Consider the following 22,375-nt stretch of genomic DNA (forward strand, 5'->3'; position numbering starts at 1 on the left):
TGGTTGCTTTGTCTGACCTCCTCTCCATGGGAATAGTAACTATAATGGGTTTAATTAACTATGTGGTATTGACGTAATTAGTTATCCCAATGATTATACTTCTTTAATAAAAGCACTTCATTTGGGATGCATTTCTCTTCTGCATGTGCAGAGCCCTACACCTATATTTCATAACTGTCTAGACATCAGAACTCTGTGCATATTTTAGCATCTGCCCTTGAAGGAGAGGTTATCTTGCATGGCCTAAGATAATTGGGAAGAAATTATTTTGCCCCCTGGTTTCAGACTCACTTGCCTACTGAGAGTAATAGAGATGGGCAGAGGGACAGTAGGTCAGTGTGGGGAAACCAGAATTGGGAGAGAGAGGAAAGGCTGGGTTTGGAAACTGCATGCTAGGCACTTGCTTTTTCTAACTTTTCAAGTCCAGAGTCTGTACCACTAAAGGGAATGGAGAAAGTTTAACTTGTAGGCAAAGTAAATGCTGTATATCTGGTTTATTTATATGTATTTATGTACACAGAACTATTACTGTAGGTGTTTATGACATAAGCCTGCATCCATTGTGTCAAATTTACGTACACCAAGCCTCAGTAACTCTGTTATTGCTATCACACAGCCAAATTGACAATAAGGAATGAATTTTAGTTTTCAGTTTTGTTTTGTTTTTAATTTTTTTTTGTTTGGTTTTTTTTTGGTTTTGTTTTCCTGGGAAGTCACTGTTCTTTATGTTTCATCCCTCTGGCTAATCTTGAAGAGCAATGATACAAGGAGGAGAGATTACCATATGAAAATGTCATTTTATATCATATGAATACTGAAAGAAAAAAACCCCCACAATTCAAAGGTAAAAGGTCTAAGGAAGGAGATAATTCACTGTTCTTGAATCAATCTACCACAAACACTATGAGAGAACTCCTTTAGCTTACATCTCAGTTCATAGCTGGGGGGAGGGATTCCTATCTGATAAAATATACTCAAAGATTAATGCATTCTGCACACAGCCTACTTCATAGGTAGGAGGTGTTATTCCTGTTGCTGTTGCTGTGTTTTAGCTAACATTTTAAACATTTTTTTCCTCTCTCTCTCTCCCTATCTGCTCTTCTTCATCTCTTTAGTTTACAGAACTGTGCTGCAGTCCCTTCAGTCTTTCTTTCCCTGTTGAGAGAGACAGACTGAAATCACTGCAGGCATTTGAAGCAGCACAGGAGTGAACTCTGTGGGTCATTTTAACAGCCAAATACATAAACAAGTTCTCAAGAAATGGGTAAAGCCAAGCAAATGGGAAAGAACTGGTTGTGTGACCTGCAAACATGGCTTGTTCTCTAATCATAAGGAGTGCTCCACTGAAGCCTCCATCCCTCATTAAATCAATAAAATCATGTGTCCTTTATTTTAATCCTGTATTCAAGAACCAAGGATAGAGAATGAGGCATTTAATTTCATTGTTTCTAAAAAATCACTGAGATTATATTGACAAAGGTTGATTCTTTTACCTTGGTGTTTCAGAAAAATGTCAGTATGGAGGCAGGTGCTGGGCATTCAGCCACTTCTTTCAAAAGCAGGAAAGGGGTTCTGTGACAGCCTCATTGCAAATACTGTAGCTTTCTGAGACATTTTGTTTGGTTTGATGTTGTGCTGCAATGACGAGAGAGGAAGGATCTGTTATGTACAGCTGCATGAATCTCTGGATTGAAGTTTTTACAGCCTCAGATCCTCTTTTATACAGTAAAGGGGAGATGAAAGCAAATAACTCACATGCCATGAAACAGGTACTATGGGATTCTGAAAGGCTTAGCATTCCTGGTAAGTATTTGATCAAAATTCAGACAAGGGAACTTTGCACTGTCATTTGGTGGAGTGACAAACATGGTAAAAATACCTCCAAAATCTTCATTATTTTGTCAGCTCCATCTTGATTGAATTAGCAAAGAATGAGTCACAGTTAAAAAAAGAGCCATTCTCCCCTGAAATGTATTAAAGTTTGGGTGATAAAGAAACACATGTTTATTTCCTAAATGAAATGCAGGCAGAATATGTATCAATCCATGGAAACAGTAGTGCTAGTTTCCTATGCAAGGCGTGTTCAAAAATTATCTTTTACTGAGATCATAAAATGGCTCCAAATCTCACTGTAAATGGGGTTTCTGTTCCCCACAGTTATTTATCTAATGTCATATCTTGTATATCTTACATGAAAAAATGCTTGGGTGAAAATGGTGAATAATGTAAATACAGGCTGGTTGTTTACCAAAGATTGTTCATCTTCAGGGAGAGTTGGTTTTTATGTTTTGTTTTGTTATGATTTTTTTCTCTCTGAAAACTGTTCTGTATGTATTTATTTTTTGAAAGATGCCACTAACACTATTTTTCTGGTCAGATTAAGAAGAGCTTAACCAATATATATGTTAGTCAAATGTGATATAACATGTACTGTTACTTTTGGTAACTTCAGACACTGTGGTTATTGACCTGGTCTGCTGTTTACTTAATTTTTAAGAATGTTACATGGTAATAGACGAACAAAGGAAAAAAAAAACAAAATGGGTTCAGGGAATGGATCTACTGATTTTCAGAAAATGCTGGGTAATAATAATGAAATCAGAACAACCAAACACACAAAAAACATGAAAGAAGAGCCCCTTGGAATAATGTGGATTGTTCTCACCTTCAAATAACATATGCCACCACACAGCCTTTCATTTGATCGATGAGTAATTGTAGTTTGAAGTCAGTAAGACCCCAGTGAAAATCCTTGAAATGTTCTACGTGTACCATGTTCACAACTGCAGACCTATTAGGCACTTAAATAAACTAAAGTAACATGAGTCAGCAGAGTGCTTTGCCCACAGATTAGCTTTAACTGGTAATTTGCTTCCAAGAAAAGTACTTATAATACATTAGTTAAGTTGGAACGTAAATCACACAGTTGGAAGTTAACCAATTGCTAATATGTAAAACAAAAGTGCAATTTTACCAGATGTAGAAGCTGTGAAGTCCCACAAACATGACTATGGGCCTCTAGAAAGAGTGTCTGAGAGAGCTGGGACAGTTCAGCCCCTTCTCTCAGGAGAAGAGGAGGCTGAAGGGAGCCTTACCAAAGAGTGTAAATACCTCATGGGAAGGACTGAAGGTGAGGGATCTGGGCCCTTTTCAGCAATGCTCACGAGGCAATGTGCACAAATTAAAACATGCAATTCCATCTGAGCACAACTGAACACAATGCTTTTACTGTGAAGGTGATCAAGCACAGGAACAGGTTGTCCAGAGAGGCTGTGGAGTCTCCATCTGTGGAGATACTCAAAATTCAGCTGTGCGTGGTCCTGGGCAACCTGCTCTAAGTGACCCTGCTTGAGAGTAGGGGTTGGGTGTACAGCCTTAGGAGGTCCCTGTTTACCTACTGAGTTTTCAAAGTAGGACTTCAAGTGCTTAGCACAAAATTTAAAAAAACCCCAAAACTTGAACTGCAGCAGCTGCTATGCAATACTCTTAAGCAAACTAGACCAATACGATACCATCAAGACAAATCTTCCTCTATTTGTAGACCCTAACAGTCTTTAAATCAATACAATATGGTACTCAGGAATATTTTTTTCTTCTTAACCCATTTAATATGTTACACCTCATGATAAATCACTAAGTGTCTTCCTGTTCTGTTGGCTCCTTTCTGAGGATATTAACTAGGGTGGCTCTGATTAACTCTGGAAGAGCTCTGGTTGAATAACCAGAAAATGTCAACCACTTACCAGAAAATGTCAACTCAGTCTTTTTTTTTTGAAAATTTTTGAAATTTCATTTTGAAGAAAAAGGAAACACCAAAGTTTCAGCAATGGACTCAAACTGTCTTGTTTTTGATAGTGTCAAAATGTAGTCCAATGTCTTCACTCTTAAATACTTTACATGTTCATTGCACATATTATTAAACCAAATTGAAATTATTGAATTAAATCAGTGTTTATTTTATTTTCAGTAATTGAAGTTCTGATTTGTCTGAAAGGCACAGAATATTTAGATAATCCCAGTGAATGATCTGAATTCACTGAAAACAAATTCAAAATTCTCTAAGGACTGGAAATCCCCATCCTCAGAGAGCTCACAGAATGCTTTCTACACACATGAATCAAACACCCCAGCAAATCAGTTTAATAATGCTAAGCTGCATCTTGGCTGAGGAAGATATACAGGACTCTGGTGCATTTCAGATTGTACAAAATGTGAATATGAATAGTGTGAAAGATGTCACATAACAGCAAGGAGGATACAAGTAACAAAAGACTGTGGATACTGTTATGTAATGCAGTCTAAAGCATAACTGAAATAGATATCCACTGTGCCAGACTCTACCTATTGACAGCCATAGATTTGCATGAGTTAACTATAATCTATATTCCATTAAAGATTATGAGAGGAAAAGATTATAAAAGTTAACACTGCTTAAACGATGTAATTGCAGGCTTCAGTCATGCAACTCCTTTACTAGCATCGCTATCAGTGATGTGAAAGTCATCACTGCAGAAGGATAGAAGTGGGAAACCATATTATTATCACCCTCATTACTTCTGTATTTTTGGTTAAGACTCATGGGAACATTCCATTCTGGATAATTTCAAGAGCTGTTTTACAATTTAAATGGTATTTTCTAATTCAACCCATTTGAGCCTTGAATTTAGTCCATTCTATTTATTCACATCACTGACATAGAAATAAATCTGTATCCCTATCTCCTCCCTCTAGCCTTGAAGAGTCACTACAACTGTTACTGAGAGACCCAAAATTTTCCTGTTAAGCCTATGAGCAGAATAGCTAACATGGATTTGCTTTGGCTTTTGGTTCTGCCAAGGAGGGAATAGCCTTGCACAGGACACTAGCATTTGGCTGCAAACTCTTACAGTGGACTATGAGTCGAGAGTCCCCAAAAGACACACCTGACAGTCAGAACCAAGGTTAAGCTGGAAGAGCTGCCTGTTTAAAAATGTGTCTTTTTGGAACAAGAGAGAACAAATGTGACACAGCACCAGAATATGTACAGTCATCTGGTTAGAGCAGCACGCAGAATTGATTAATATACCTTATTTTTTGGAAGCTGATTTAGAATCACCTGAAATACAGGAAAAAGACTGATCCTGTCCTGTGCAGCTGTAACCATAAGTACTGCAAAGTGCAGGAAAAACCCTCTTCTAAGTTTTCTAAACTAGCACTGGTACTTCAGTCAAATTTTTCCTGTATCTGCATTGTGGGTGAGAAGTAGGAACAGTAATCTTTTGATGTGCACTGCTTGATGCATGGAAATCCCTGGCTGTGCATTTTAGTACAGGTACTACATTGATATCTAAAACAATGTTTTGCAAAGCAAACACCAAAGTTTGGTGAGTTTTACAGTTTGCCAAATCCTGTCATGAATGATTTGTCAAATACTTTAAGGCAAACTCAAACAAATAATCAAATAAATCATAGAAATATTATCCAATGAACCCTGCCTGAGTTAGTGTCATTCTGTTATGCTTCAAAACAGCCAAGCTTCATGAACTATTTAAAGAGACTGGAAGTGAGATGAGTTCAGTGGGAACACAGAATGGTGATCTGCCCAGTCTAAGAGTGCATCTCAACTGGGCGCTGCTCTAAAAGAAGAACAAGGATCCTATAACCAATATAATTCCAGTCAAAAGTCACGCAAAACTCTCTGTAGTCACCCATCTAATAAAAAGAAAGAAAAATTCTTCAGTAGCCTGTGAAATGATGATGCACATTTAAAGATGAAAATTAATGAACTTTGGAGACCTTTCACTGTGTCAGCTTTGGCTGCACGAACATCTTCCAACTGCTTTTAATATGCCCTCAATGCTAAGTTGCACTAAAGAGCATTAGGAATGCAAAAGTTGTATGTTAAGAGTTGTAGCCACTAATTCAAATATGTTATATTAAACAGGAAAGACATATCAACAAATAGAACTCGTAGACTCCCTAAAGGACTCAAAGACTGAGATAATGAAAATTTCTAGTCAGATCACAGGCCTCTGAATTGCACCTCTTACTCCCTGTACCAAACCTATAAAATTCAATGCTATGTTTCTCTGACTTGAGCAGTTAGCCAGAAATCCGGATTCTATGGAGTAGTTTAAGTCAGAAGGAAAGAGAAGGTGATGCTAAAATCCTATTTATATTAAAAAAAAAAATACAAAAGCTTCTTTTCTTCAGTACAACAAATATCAAATGTGGTGAGATGCTATCTTTCCTTGAAGCTCTGAGCTCTTTTCTAATCAGCACTTATCCCATACAGCTCTCTCCTGGCTTGGCAGTGGGCTGTGTTCCCAGTTTGTGTTCTGGCTTTGTCTGCTGCTCTTTTAGTCTGTTTTTTTTTTCCTACCGACATTTCAGACACATAGTAATTCACAGATGTCATAAGCCACAGTTACACCAAACTATCTAACAAAGAGTTAGCTAATTTGTTCTAACAATTTATCTTTCTTTTTTTTTAAAATTTGAATCTTTCAAAGAGATAGCTACATTTTCCAGAAGGTATCATGTTATAAAGACATCAGGAGATTGAGTCTTTTTCTTCCCTTAGCAGGTTGTTCATATGGTTAATCACCTTCACTAGCAAATATCTGTGCTTGATTTGTCACCTGATGTTTCTTGAGAACAGTTTTCAGCTTCTGATGTTTTTATTCTTTCTTTACTACATTTAAAGGCCTTCAGAAACTGCTGAGTCCTTCTTATGAAAGTACTTACACACTGTGATTAATTAATTAATCTCTTGGTGTACTTTTTGATGAATTAAATAGAATGAGCTCTTTAACTCTCACTGTAAAACATTTCCCTCAGTACTCAGTTTCTGTGACTCTTCCTTGTACCTTTACCAGTTCATCAATGCTGCAAAATGTGGATACCAGAATTGAAAATTAAGTATTATTTCTATCCTATGTTGAGCTTAGCTTAGCTACCTATCTCTGCTCTGCTTTTCTGCATTAGTCTTTGGGTTATACATGCAACAGCTGAATTAACTTCATTGCAGGAGCTCTAGGATTCATGCTGAGTTACTTATCCATTGTAGGCTTTACAGTGTTTTAGAAGACCTCTGCTTTCAGTGATGTCATGACACTTCTGGTGTAATAATGTTCTAAAGCTTGAATGGCTGGGAGAAAAAAAGTAAAGAACAGTCTGCTGGGTTGGTTAAGTTTCGACTGGTAACTGGTGCAAAGGAGCAAGTGCACAGCTCTGAGCTCACCAGTAGCTGCTTGCAATGAGCTGCTGTGCACTGAAATGGCTGTGGTCCGTGTTGCATGTAAAACTGGGAAGCTTAGATGTCCTACAGGAGGCCTTGACACAAATATCCATGGCTATGAACTGTGGTCTAAGCACAATCTTATTCTATTGCAAAGGCTTTAAAGAAACCATACTGGATAATCAGCCTGCTCAATCAGCAACCAGAGACATTTCTTGACTTCAGGGTCATGCCCTAATTTGCATTTTTTTTTTAAGTTTGATTACAAGAAAAGGGAACACATCTCTCACTAGCACCAAGGAAAATATATAGCACTACACAATGAAGTGGCCAAAGGATAATATAAATTGGAAAACCAGAAGATTACTCCCCAGGGACCTAATTTTTTCCTGTGGGTTATTGCGGCAAGAAAAGCTGGTTTGTTTGTTTTAAATACCTATTAAACATCTGGAAAAGTCATGTGCCAGGTGTGAACTAAATGGAAACTAAAAGTCTGGGGGTAAGGCCCCAACTTTGTATACAAGTTCCCAAAGTCTGTATCACCAAATCCATTGTGCTAAATGGGAGGTCCACTATTTTCACCTCTGGTCTGGAAATGTAAGCCCACAAATCTGAGTACTATCCTTTTAACTGAGGTCTTCCATTTATTTATAGGAGTTTTAGTTTTTCACTCTGTATTCTGGACTACCTCATGCAAAATAGGGCTAGGTAAAAAAGATAACCTGCGCAAAGACTTGATGTCAGGATGAGATCATTTGGGTAATTTCTAGTTTGCCACATTCTTCCACATGTAATCCAGGTGCAACCGGTCCTCTCCACAGAACTTTCAGGCTAACTCCATTATATTAATTTGAATAGGAAATCCTCATAAGCATTGCAATTACCATTCAGCTGTACCTATATTTTAAAGAGGTAATAATTCTGTTACTGGTTGTATGATGAAATACACACAGGACCTTTTTTTTTTCACAGGGAAAGATCAGAGATACATATAAAGCTAAGCTAAAGATATAAAGCTAAAAATGAAGCTAAGTATATGGCCCTTCATCTGAAAGCTGCTTTATCCACATTCTCAATCCCCATTTTATTTCTGACAAAGCCTCTCTGAAATCCATGGCTTTGATAGAATTGAAGGAATCCAGGTTAAACGCAGTTTGAGGTATGTATTTAACAATTTTTTTAAAAAAGAGTTGATTCTTGATGTATTGCCTTTTTGTAGAATGTATGTTGGAAAACAAAATGATTTACAACAATTTAAAGTGGAAGTTCATGAGATTTACAGACTGTATACACTGATTAGTATTTAAGCTTATTTAAAAGGGATTCCATGGGCTTTGCCAGGAACATATATTTCGAAAAATCCATATCAAAGTACTGATATTAATACCTTGGATTTTTTAAAAAAGTATATTACAATTTAGAATTAAAAACACAGTAAATTTCTACTCTGGAACAGGCAAATTTATTTGGCAATATCAGATTCAGGGTTGAAAAGGATAAGATACATCGAGTTAGTTTCAAGCATGTAATAGATAAAAAATACTTGCTCAATCTACTTTGTATAGATGAATGATTTTTTTGGCATATAATACAGATATGGTTGACAAATATTCATGTGTTTTGCTGAATTTGTAAAGTTACTTTGTCTGAAAAAAAGAGTAAAAAGTATTAAAATGAATAATTTTTACTTCTGAAGTACTGTCTGATCCTGGTTTCCAGCAGTGGACCTGATCCTGAGCCTCACCCAAATGTTCATGTCCCATCTGAGCTGCATCCCATCCTTTTCCCCAGGGAGGTGCCTGGTGCAAGGGGCTGAGGCTGCCCTGGTGCCCCCCAGCTGTCCTCCTCCTGGCTGGGATGCTGGGACAGGGCTGTCAGGGCTGGAGAACAAAGGTGGCAAGAAAATTAGAGAAGGAACAAGTTGCTTCTGACCAAAGTCAGCCCTAGAAGGGAAGGGTATCCGAGGTGGGAGCAGGGCAGGTTACCCAGGAGAGATATAGAGACACTGTCCAAGCACTCAGAGTGGACTTAGGGAAACCAAAGCCCATCTGAAGCTGAATCTGGCAGGCAATGTGAAGGGCCACAAGAGGGGCTGTCACGAGTAAAGCAGCAGGTCTTTACTGGTAAGGTTTTTGTTCAGTAGTTCCAAGTCCAAATAGTGCCCATTGACAGGGTTGTCAATTGGCATAAACTGTGATACATGAAATTCCAAGAAATAAGGAAATATTTTTACTGTGAGGGTTGTCAAACACTAGAAGAAACCCAGGAAGAGTAGCTATCCTTTGAGAAATTAAAAATCCAGCTTGACGTGGAACAGGAAAACCTGTTCTTGTTGACCTTACTCTGAGCAGGGGTCGTGCCATAGGTGATCTCCAGAGTTCCCTTCCCAGCTCAGTGACCCTCTAACTCAGAGAAGCCACTTATGCTCAAAACACCTGAAAATTAGCCCTTTTGTTGGGAAGCCTCTACTGGAATTTGTTTACTTCCTGAAGCCATAGAAGAAAGGTAAGCCATTTAGGCTCTGTACCAGGAATTGGCATTCTTAATTATCTGACCAATTATTTTATTAGACACAAAAAAGAGACTGAATTTTAAAGCTGACATCAAGGTCTTAAAACTAACTTAGAGGTAGTCTGAGTCATCTCTTCTGAGACTTCAGACACTGCTCAAATGGCTTCCCATCAAAGCCCTTCACCATCTTTGCATCCCTCCTTTGAATGCTCTCTAAGAGTTTAATGTCTTTCCTATATTGTGGTGCCCAAAACCATGCACAGGAATTAAGGTGAGGCTGCACCAGTGCAGAGCAGAGCAGCACAATCACCTCCCTTGACCAGGCCTGATAGACCCTAGGACATGGCTGGCATTCATTACAGCTGCCAAATGAATGATTTACCTTCTCTCCTTTTACATTTCAGTAAACTGCAGCAATGGGCTGCTGGCGATAAAATCTCATTGGTTCTACAATGTGAAAATGGACCCTATTTCCTTTAATAGCATGGCAGATCGTATTGGTGGTTTTTTGTTGGTTTTTTTTTTGTTGGTTTTTTTTTGCCAGTAAAGCCATTAATTCTGGTTGCGAACATGAATTAATTAAAATAATTTTAATAGATGGTTTTACAAGGAGAGCTACTTTTTTTTTTTCTCACAGAAAAAGATAGAAAAATATAGAAATACTTCTTATATCTTTAAACTATACAATGGCTTATGAGACAGAAAAAATAGAGTCTAATGCATCTTTCTAGATTATGCTATAACAAAACTAGCCCTGGCTGGAAGACATTCAAATAGAAATATTTGAAGTTATTTCCAGATTGCTAGAATCATGTTATTCCTTAAAATGATATGGTATACAGAGGCAATTTTTAGGTATGATGCTATAAAGAATACATTATTCCAACCAGTTGAGACAATTTAAACTAGAAGTTACAGTGAGATCTCCTGCAGAAATGCCAATTAATTGCAATTGTTTGTGCAAAAGAATAAACTTTACACAAAGAGCCACACATCTGACAGGTGTACATAAAAGAGGGAATTCTTAGGAAAAAATGTTACCATTAAGGAAGTATTCCAAATGTCAGCTTTTTTTTATTTTTTTTTTTTTTTTGCTGCAGGTTCCTTAGCTTTTGATTTTTGATGAGTGATTCATGTGCTATGTTCTTGTTTAGGCCTGTATAACTGTTTGTAACATAGAAAATTACATCTATCTAATCTAGAATTCAGATGGACATGGCAATAACAAAAGTTCTTGTATTTCTAATAATATGTTGTTCTTTTACTCTTAGGAAAAAATGCAGGTATTTTTCACAGACATGATGTAAAGTCTTGCTTAGATTTATGGCGTGCATATTGAAGTTATTTTTATTTGAAGAATTTTCTTGCTGTGGCTCCCGGAGTAACTGAAGTGCATGTTTTCATTGCAACACATACTGTGCATTCCTTTCTTGGTGAGTTAACAGTGAATGGCATTATCTGTGACTGTCCAAAACATGTTTATTCCAAAAGAGTGGGTTTTCATAAGCGAATAATTAGTTTGTGCCATGCTCAAAGGAAAAATGTTTCATCATGCTTGCACCGAACTACAGGAGTGTGTGAAATACTGCTTGGGTACATAGGTCTTATTAAAAGAGTGATTCTGTGTTGGAATATATAGATACAATGGCTGTGATTCAAACCTTCTCTTTATTTAGAAAATAATAATAATTATTATTTTCCAGAAGCTGTAGCAGTTGCCTTACAGTGTGCCTAAGACTCCAAGGGAAGATAAAGAGCCTACATTATAAGTAAGTGAAAGCCAATTGCTAGAGATAAATAGAAGAATCTACAGCAAAAGTAAGGCAGACCCATACCACAGCTTCATCTTACTGGTACCGAAACCCTTGACAATTCTTTTTGGAAACTGGTTGGCAAGAGAGATTATTAAGAAAGAATTAAGACTGCATAATGAAATGTATTTTTTAGCTAGAAACTTCTCACAAACAGAAAGAAAAGCATGGGAGAACACATGAAGATTTTAGTGAGTGAATAAGGGCAGTGTTATTGGAATGGGAAAGAGTAAAATATATTATTATAGAAATACTGTCTTTAGACAGTGTAATACTGTCTAAATTCCTATGCTGCTTTCAGTACAGAAATTCTACCATGGAATCTCATGCACTTGCTTTGTCTGTGTAAGCAGATATCTGCAATGTAACACTGGCCCTGGAGACGCTCGTATGTGAACAATTTAAATGTACCCTGCAAATGAAGACCTAGGGAGTGATGTGAGTTGTAGATACCTTATAGAGGCAAAATGCTGGTCCAGTATGCACAAAGAAAACTGTGCTTGAGTGAACAGAGAGCCAGCCTGGGACTTCTGTTTGATCTAAAGAAGATAGACATATAGCAAAAAGACAGCCCTGTGAGGCGCTTGCTCAGAGATAGCAACTGAAAGAATGTTTGCCTAAGTGATTACCCAGGCTATAGGTGGTAGCTGAGTTAATGTTTGCAGAGGAGATTACCCCAAAATATGGTAGGTGTAGTAGGATGACCATTTTCCAGTTTAACATTTTAATTTTGGAAAATATTACCTTGTAAGAAGTGCAGCATTTTGTAGAGGAAATTATTCTTCAGTGTCAAGAATCCTACTGGTAAAGATTACAGGAATTTTGACTTAGGAAAACAGAATTTCAGTTGACTTACCAGGATTATATTTGGAGAATATCTCACAGGAAATAGATTTTTTTGCTATTCTACTTCTGAGTGGGAAAAGTATTAAGATCTCAGTGAAGAAGAAATCTTGGTTCTTATCTAGGCTAGACTCTCTGGACTCTGTGGTGACATGAAGCTGTTTCTGGTGTTCCATGTCAGTCCATACATGGAAAATACGCAAGAAGTGGTGGTTGTTGGACAAGGAAGAGATTATTGAGATTTTACTGAGTGATTTCCACTGAATGGATTCTCTGTTGCATGTCAGTCCTAGGAAGAGATGAGTGGCTTGAAAACAAGATCATCTCTCGGACAAAATCAGTAGGACTCTGTGAGTCCATACAGACAATGCTGCTGCTTCAATCCCTAGGAGTACTGCTTTCAGCTGCCCCTTAAAAAACTAAATATGTTCCTTTGGAGTCATATTTGGGTGTGTGATTTCATGAAACCTATGCCAACCTCTATTTAATCTCAGCCAGCAAGGGCAGTAAAAGTGTTTGGCTATAAAGAGGGCAGAACCTGTTCAGGCTGGGTTCTACCTGTTCTTTGCTAACCAGGATACGTGTAGGAGCTTTTCTTGACTCCATGCAGGTTTCTGCTGGCTCTGTTGAACTTCAGAGCAGAGCTGGAACTGGGTATCACCACTTTTCCCCTCCTAATTTCCCTGCCCAGAAGAAGAAATGGAATAAACATGATCAATACACAGACGTACCGCAGCTTTCTAAAATATACCATTTTCTTGCATTGGTGGCTTTTTCCATTGTACTTGACCATTATTTCATTTTAGCTAATTCTTAGTGTTTTCATCATTATATAAAGTTGTACAGCAGATGTTATGGGAAAAGACATCTTAAATCATATGCTGAGTAAATACTGGAGGAATCTTATATGCTCTCTGTTTTGTGCTCAGTAGAAGCTTGCAAATTTCTCCTAACTCAGCTCTTGCTAGCAAACTTCCGCACTGAAATCATAATCATATGAGCTGCTCATGGTACAATCATGAGAAAAATGTTTGTGTGTGAACCAGCTGAGTGTGTTCACAGGGGGAAGAATTCAACCCAGCAATGCTATGCATTTAATAGCTTTATCCATTCAGCTTTATAGCTTGCCATTGGGTGCAGATGTTTTATGACTTGTAACAGTTTAATGTGTCCTGGTGGATTACCCTCCAAATTTCTCTTCATCAAAGCACTTGCTCCAGGTAACTGGAATGTCAGATTTAAATGAAGTGCGATGCGAGAATGGGGATTGTCAGATTTTAAATGAAACACACAGTGGTGCTAACTAAAGTTCTAAGCATGGTATGACATTTCCATGGCCTGCCTTACAGGCTCTTTCTACACCTCTTCTTTCAGTGTGCAAATTATTGTAGAGAAAGAGGTAAAACAGTCATATAGTGCATTCTAGTACAGCAAACTGCCAGCTTAAAAATTATCTGAAAAGAGATAATGTTTTTTGTGAATTCAAAGTCAGACAAAAGGTGTAACAGACAGGGCAGCACCATTTCATTCCCCAAAGATCACCAGGCCCAGATGGGCACACTATTCTTCACAGTGAATGAGCCTTTGCCTCGCTCCTTCTTTGGTCCTCCTCCTGTTACCCATGTCCCTTGGGGCCATGAATATGCCCAGCCCTGCTTTCCCTGTCTTTACAGGCATTTCTTCCATCTTGATCTTCCAAACAGGCATCCTATTCCTTCCCATCTGACCCCATCCCCTTCATTGCTCATCCCAGTTGTTCTGGTTTAGCATTAGTGAAAAACGGAAGCCTCTGGAATGCTTTTGTTGCTACACAGAGCTGAGTGGTCAGGGGATCCATGCTGGTAGTCCCTAGGGTCTTTGAGTGCCTTCTTTTTCTCCTTTTGCAGAAATTTACTGAAGCAATAAATCTAGTGCAATGATGGAGAAAAACTAAGGCAGGGGAACTCTGGAGACAGGGAGAGGAAAAAAGAGCAGTAACAGCACGATAGGGGTTGTGCTACTTTTGCCTGCCTCATGTTTTACTGTCATGTTTTTCTATAAAGCTTATGTACTATGAGAGGGGAAGGGAAAACAAAAATCCTTTCTGACGGAGAATAAATTGCCACAAAGGTCCCACATGGCAGTGAAGTCCAAATTTCTGAACATATGGAGAGCCAGCATAAAGTAGGTTATCTGAAACCTAAGAAGTCACAAAGGTGGCACAGTAAATGGTATCTTTTCCTGAGGCAGAGAATGAGGTAAAGACAATCACAGTGCCAAAAAGACAATGCATGTCATGCTGAAACAGATAGAGTACAAACCTCCAAGACCTCAGAGTGTGTCAGAGAAGAGATCTTTAGGTCTTTCTGACAGGTTTTGCATGTTTAACTATTATTAGCAGGACAAAAGGCTGCTCATGGTTATTACTGAGGTGCCAACCTCCCCTGGTTCAGTCTTTTTATTTGTTGTTCTAAGAGGAGTGCAAAAGAGTCACTTATTTTCTGTCTTTGCACGTTTAGGCTGTGGGAGCTGGGGGGAAAAGTTTTCAGATTAAAAGTCAAGATAAAGAGTCAGAAAACACTCACTCACCTGAAAGGAAACAAATTACTTTTATTTTCCAAAAATGAGGAAACTTTGGAAGTCCTCAAGGTGTTACTCTATAAATACCACTGAGAAAATAATTTGCATGGATAATATCCTTTGGTGTTCATTAACAAATACCTGAGAGCAATATTTTAAATCCTTCTGGCTATCACTGTTGTTTGTATTTTGTAAATAGTGAGACAATCTTAGGATCCCAACTAACATTATTGTTCTGCTGTGCTAAGTACTTTTTGTAATTTATGGGTCTGCTGGCCTGCTGTAACTCAAACTATATTTTAATATAATAATAATTTAATAATATATTATAATAATTTAATAATATATAATATTATTTTGTGGTCTGTGAATTGTGTTGTGTTTCATTTGGATCTGTCAACTGTACTTCCTCATATATGTGGTATTGTTTCTGTTTTCTAGGTTGGATGGAGAGAACTCACAACGTTATTGCTATTACTGCAGCAGGCAGCAAAATTAAGATCTGAGAGATTTTCAACATATAACCTCCAATTCTGCTTCCCATGAGTATTTCATGCAGGTTACATTGAAACTGAAAACTGAAAAAAGAAGGGCAGGGTGAATGTGACTTTATGCAAATCTGTTGAGAATGTGGAATAAGTATTCACAAAAAGGCTTTTTATGCCTTACTTATTCCTCCTTAGTTAAATATATGACACACATCAACTATGGCAGGTAAATGTGCACCTACAGAAAGAAATCTGGTGAGAATATGATAAAGGTCTTGCTTGGCTGAAACAGAAATTACCAGTAGACTTGGGTGCACAAGTTAGTCTTGTGATGATGATGATGATGATGATTCACTTGGGGGAACTGTGAGGGGTTTGTAAAATGACTTACATAAATTTGTAGTTATTGCATAAATGCAAATATTTAGATGGAGTGTTCACAGTAGTTTGCCACAATAGGGAAAAGCAGTCATAGGGGAAGGGTTTTTTTCCATCTCACTTATGTACGTAACCGTTGTCCAAGACACTCTGTACACTCCATGGAGAGATACAGACACTTTAAGGAAGTGATTCATCTCAGTTTTAGACATCTAAAATAAGGCAGATGGAACAGTCTATCTCTCTTCACAGAAGAACTTTTAGTCTGAATTGCATCCTAACAAGCAGGCCACTGGTTGGAGAATATTACCACATGCAGGCAAACACAGATCATGTCTCAGCACCCTGCCACCAGTATGGTCAAATATTAAGTGATAGTGTCTGTCCATATAGCAAATTCTTTTTCAGCTGCAGTAGAAATACCTGGTGAATCAATCATAATTGTGCTTAAATGTGTAGTCAAATATACACAACGCAGAACACACTGTTCCAGTCAATCAGGAATTAACCCCCACCATGCAGAAAAGTTTCAGTTTGCATTTGTGAAGTTTGTATTAAGGAAGAACAATGCTGGTGTGACTGTAAATTCAGAATTCTTTTCCCCAGAATAATTGAGTTTGGTTTGGATTTGATTTTGCAAAGATGCAGAGCATTTTCTGGATGTACATTTCCCTGACTTCTTGGAAGAGAAGGACACGGTGCCTCATGAGATCAAGTCCTCACACCATGCAGGATGCCTGTATCTGAACTGCTGTGCTCCTTAGATGTGTCACATTTTGAAATGCCCTGCAAAACTATCACTTACCTTCCACTACTGCTGCCAGATGCCAGACAAAATGAGTCAGGTGTCTAAGACTGGCTGATTGGCCAAGCTCTATCTATAATTGATGGAGACAAGCACTTTGGAAGGGAGATTCAGCTGGTCTATGGAGATTGTGAATCACATTGCCTCTCTCTTGCCCCTAGTTACTTCTTGGCACCCTTCTTGGCACACCACCTTTTGTGGAACCTTTCAGTTGCACTGATACTGCTCTTTGTGTCTGTGGCATTAATTAAAAAGCTTAAATTATCTGGGATTAAAAAAAAACAAACACAAAAAACCAAAACAAAAACTAAAACCCAAGCACTGTTCCACATACTACCAGTTAAAAGGAAATCTATTCCCTGCCTGTACCTTATTGTGTGTTGGTGTAGAATTTTATGAAAATCAATCAATTTTTAAAACAGCAATGGCAATCTATCCAGGGAACTAATTTAAATAAAAAATGTGCTTTTGTTGTGTCTTCTGTGCTTTTGTCCAGGCATTAAAGAATAAAATAAAAGGATGTGTGTTAAACAAAATTGCCTGCTTTGTAGTTCTTAACTCTCCAGTTCTTTCCCTGCCTGGCTCAGTCCTTCTCAAGCCCTGCAGATCCTGGGGGAGGGAGTATGTACTAAATTCCTTTCACCCTTGGTAAACATACTTTGCACAATCTAAACCAGGGTAGTGTTACACTGCTTTGCTGGACCTTTTGAGAGCCCTGAAAGGGAAAAGAAAAAAAAAAAAAGGATAGTTGACATCTGCATTTTACTGGAGTAGCTACAAGCACTGTCTGTTATGGAAGAGAGGGAGAGGGACAATGCTCAGGATTTTGTACTGAAGGGAGCTAGCCTGAATTTTTGGGCCTCATGTCTCCCTTCCTTCCTTGCCTGAAGGGCACTAAGCCCACCCTGACTCTCATAGATACTCCATGGCAGGCAGGCTGCAGGAGGGACATTTTACTGCAGATGAGAGGCAACCTTTGTTTCACATTCTAAATGCAATTCTCTTACAAAAGGATTCTGCCTTTTGCATTTTAATAATATATAGGCATTTTCATTGCTGGTCTTATTTTCACAGCCTTTCCTCCTTTCTCTCTGAAGTAAAAGTTGCTCCATGCAGTTTCTTAGGATCTAGTGCAATATCACTAGTAATTACAATGAAATACTTCATGTTCAAATAAATAAATAAATAAATAATGCTAGATTTACAGTTAGGGTCATGGATGCTGCTTGTGGACATCTGAGTCCCTGTAATTGCAATTTTTGTTTTACATCTGCTTTAGAGAGAATGGAATTGCCCCAACAAATGTTAAATGCCTTTTTGAGATGGTCTTTGATTACTAGCACAGGAACTTGGTTATTTGCTTTGTGCTCAGGATGTGTGAGAACCAGCTCTCCTTTTTAGTTATTTTGGTGCTCCAAATGCATTCATTATTAAAATTACCTAGCACAGTCCTCTCATACCCTTTTTGCAAGCAGCTTGCTGTAAGGGCTTGATATTTGGAACTCAAGCTGTTGGTACCCAGCCACAGAATTGACCCCATATCTATTCCTTCAGTGGCTGAACATAGCTAACATACAGGAGAGGGCTTTGAGAATCCACTGAGGATTTGCTTTCCCTGAGAGAGATAGCAGATAAACAGGATTAGAGTATTTACACAGTCTTGAAATCTGGGTCGGCTGGGTCTCGTTCAAGGCATCCTTTTTATTTAGCAGAAAGATTTGATTGACTGAGTGCAGTGTCAACATTTAGCTTTCTGTCCTTACTTCACACAAGCTAATCATCTGAATACAGGTGGCTCCAAATGCAAAAGGTATGGTCAGGTTTTTTACCTGGCTTGTGAACTGGGTCAGCCCAAGGCTGTGGTGGATGGTTTGGGAAGGACCATCCATATCCTCTATCAAACAGTATCCCAGCTCTGCTGAAGTTCAAGCCTTAGTTTTGCTATTGATCTTGTCTTAATATAGATGAGAATTGAATTCAGCAGTAGATTTGCCTGTGTGAAGGGTCTTTGTTAGGGTTTATCTTGGCTGAGCAGTCACATGGAGTGTTGAACTTCAGGGTGAGCACAATGCCTGCAGCTGAGTTTGTGTGTGCAGAACCACACGTTGGGGCTAAAGCTCAAGAAGTTTCCACTGGTGGCAGCTCTTCCTCCTACCCTGTCCCCAGTGTCCTGCTTGCTTTCCTTTGCCACTGTTAGCAGATACTCTTTGCACTGGTGTAGCTGCACTCAACCAGGCCTCCCAAATCATCTACTTAAAAAAGTCCCTTGCCTTCTTTCCAGGAAAAACAAAACAAAACAAAACAACCTTTCAGTGAAGATATTTTCTTGCATGCAGCTTATGGTACAAAGAAATTAAGGTGGCATAAAGATGAAGGGTTGTAGATTTTTATGGAAGGAAGCACATAGTGTAGCATGATGGTATGTTACATAGCATCCAAAAATCTGAAAATGTAGCACAAGATCATGATTTGGTGATATAAAATAAGTAAATAAGTAGTGGCAGTTCTGACCTCAGTCTCCCTGTTCTCTATTGTTTCATCGTTAGTTTTCTGGTTTGTGTGTTTTTGTGGTGGGTTTGTTTTTTGGGTTTTTTTTGTTTGTTTGTTTGGTTTTTGTTTTGTTGTTGTTGTTTTTGTGTTTTTTTTTTTTTTTTGTTTGTTTTTTTGGTTTTTTTTAATTTTTAATTGAATCTGTTTCCTGATTTGATGGATCTCTGCAAACGGTTGTGATGATGGAAACAGGAACAAGCAGCTGAGAGCAGGGAGGAGGGACAGCTTAAGCTGACATTTGGTGTCATTGACCACAGCCACAACATTTCCCAGGATAGGCAGTAGCATGGTATCTTCTCATCTAGTGACATTTCACAGGTTATCTTAATTCTAGTTAGATACACTTGTCTTTATTTTCTTCTCTATTGAAACTGTGCTTGAGCAAGTTAAAATAAAGATATCAGACTCAATTGTTTTATGGCATTACCATCAGCTCAAGGAGAACAGTTCTTTTTAGATTTTCTGGGCAATTGCTTTGAGCTAATACCCAGAAAACTAGAACTGCAAGGAAGCAAGCAAGACACTTAGCTTTGAATGACCTGGGTGGACTGCTCACTTGGGAGCAAGAATGAAAAAAATAAACCAGAGTTTATCACAAAAGATTTTTGCCTTACTGCCGCAGTAAAAGTGATACAGAAAAACATATTGATTCTCTGGGTGACTGGTAAAGCCACAGCACTGAAAGGATTCTTTGCAGTAAATTCGAGTTTAATTTTTCCATTCAAATGCCTTGAATAATGCAGCCCTCGTCTGCTGGTCACCTGCCTGCAGTGCTGTTTAAGATGATGATAGCAGTGTTTATCCAGGATACGATCCTGAATTGTCCTGCACTATCACAATTCCCAGGAGCTTCCTCGTGTGAAGGGTGTTGCATCACACATTGAGTGATTATCGGAGAACTTGCCCATTGCACAACAATAGAAGGGCTCTTCATTGTTTCTCTTTTTGGCTGCCATTCTCAGCCTGGCGAAACTACCGCTGAATTTTCATCAAACCAGCACCCTGGCATGTGCACATGACACACACACACACACACACACACACACACACACACACACACACGCACTTGAGGCCGCCTGGCAATGCGAACTCGTTGTATATTCATCGCGTTTTCCTTGCGGCAGAGCCCTCTTAACCAAGGGAGCTCCGAAAAGCATCGCACCGAAAGGATTCTCCTGGAGAGGAGAGCTCCATCTCCGCCCGAATGGTGTCATATCCCCAGCCCTGCCTCCCCCCGGATAATGATGTGCTGCAAACCTTGTGTCTGTGGGGGGAAGGGTTTAAAAGCATCACACTGAGGCCGGGCATCCTGCCAGGGGGAAGGGACAAAAGTGAAGTGCGCCTGGAGGTTTTCTTTTTTTAGACAGTGATTACTGAAGGGGAAAGAAGGCCAGTCATCACAGGACTACAAAAAGACAAAAAAAGTATTTACTGTGGGTTATTGGCAAATACTTAAGTCTCACTTTAAACAAGAATTCCTCACCGGAGATAAAAAAAAAAAAAAAAAAAAAAAAAGGACATAAAATGATTGTGCTTGAATGAGAGAGCCCAGGCTCAGCAGCTGTTTCAAAATCAGTGATTAAAATGAATGATATCTCTATGATTTCCCTTTTTCACTCCCAAACATACACAGATGTATTCATACTCATAAAATGTGTCCTAGGCACTTGAAGAAAAGGAAGGTGCAGAGGGCATGTCTTTGAAAATGAGTGACTTATTTTTACTTAAAAACTGAAAATTCAGTGTATGCAAGTCCCTTTGAAGAGATAAAATAACAGAGTTATAGAAATAGCAGGTCAATAAGTCTTATTTGCCCTGAGCTCTCTACAGAGTCATTCAGCTTCTTGTTGCAGTGAAATGAAGAATATTTATACAACTCAGAACCTCTGGCATCAGCAACAAAAGCCTCATGTCTTGTTGGCAAGGCAGAATTGACAAAAAAACTCTTATATCTGCTGTTTTGAATTTTTTGAGGAGCAAGGAGGGGGGAAAAGTCTCCACCAGCCATGTGAACCCTGTCATTGTATTAGCACTTGTGGACAAGGATATCTACAAGATTGCACTGTCTTTTCTGCACCTAAGGAAAATCATAATTATAAGCTTTGAATTCACATTCCTTGTTAGATGACAGCATGTTTAGGAAGCTTATGTCCCTGTTAAGCTTCTGACTTTTGAAATTAAATTAGACATGGCAGAGGGAGGGCTTGGGGGATGAGGGAATATTTTTTGGCAAGTGAATGCAAAACTGAAAAGCCAGATTTGCCAAGCATTTTTCCAGGGATGTGTGCATGATTTGCATGTCCCCACTCAGTCTCATAACACATCCTCAGTGTGAAACTGATGGGGAGTGGTTAGGGAAATGGCAGTGGTGGCTGAGAAATTAAGGGCAACATGAAAAATACTTGCGTTTTTTGATGCAAACTACTGGATCCTGGTGAATCAGTGGATTTGTTCCTTCTCCCCCCATGGAAAGTCTTCTTTTTCTTTTTCAGTAAGTGCTTAAAAATGAAACTGTGATCATTGCATTAGCACTGGTTTGTGAACCTCAGAAGAAGGTATCAAAATCTTTTGTAGCTAATCCAAAACCACAACAATGCATTTTCTTTTAGAAATCAGAGTAAAAATCTTTCAAGATCAAATTCCCTTGTGAGATTTCCACTCTTATATGTGCAGAAAATATCATGAGACTGTTCTTGCATATCACATCATTGCAGTAATTCTCACTGCAGGAATTACAGTTATGTGTGAATATTAAAGTAAATAAATAGCCAAGCTAAAAAGTTTTGAGTTCATTTCAGGTTATAGGCAATGACTTTCTATTGCTGATGCACTTTCTAAACTGCTTCCTTTTTCCTTAGGCTTTAATTTAGCAAACCACTTTAAAGCATCCTCAAATATAAGCATCTGGGTTTTCCCATCAAAGTCACTACTCTATTCACATATTTAAAGCCAAGCAGGTGTTAGAGAATTATTTCTAGGTAGATGATGCAGAGAAAGATTTTCAAAAAAGAGTCACAGCTGTCTACAGAGGAAGCAGGAGATTCTGCCCCAGTCTCCTTCCATTTATTGAAAACTAGGAAGTCCTGCTTACTGCTCTGCCCAAAAACTCTGTGCTCAGTGAGGAAGTGGCTGTTTCCAGGCAAGATCATGGTGATTTTGTGAAGATTTACCCCTAATTACTAAGCTGTCCTTATACCTGCAGGATGGTTGA

General features: G+C 38.5%; 1 long non-coding RNA gene across 1 annotated transcript; it reads left to right on the forward strand.

Moving 5' to 3' along the window:
• Window positions 1-1,606: 1,606 nt before the first annotated feature.
• LOC113459677 (uncharacterized) lies at window positions 1,607-17,106 on the forward strand. Its single transcript, XR_003381163.2, has 5 exons — window positions 1,607-1,803; window positions 8,192-8,378; window positions 11,002-11,163; window positions 11,434-11,499; window positions 15,385-17,106. It is a non-coding gene; the product is annotated as an uncharacterized LOC113459677 (long non-coding RNA).
• Window positions 17,107-22,375: the final 5,269 nt, after the last annotated feature.

Source organism: Zonotrichia albicollis, chromosome 3 (genome assembly GCF_047830755.1).
Source record: "Zonotrichia albicollis isolate bZonAlb1 chromosome 3, bZonAlb1.hap1, whole genome shotgun sequence".
Classification (NCBI taxonomy): Eukaryota; Metazoa; Chordata; class Aves; order Passeriformes; family Passerellidae; genus Zonotrichia; species Zonotrichia albicollis.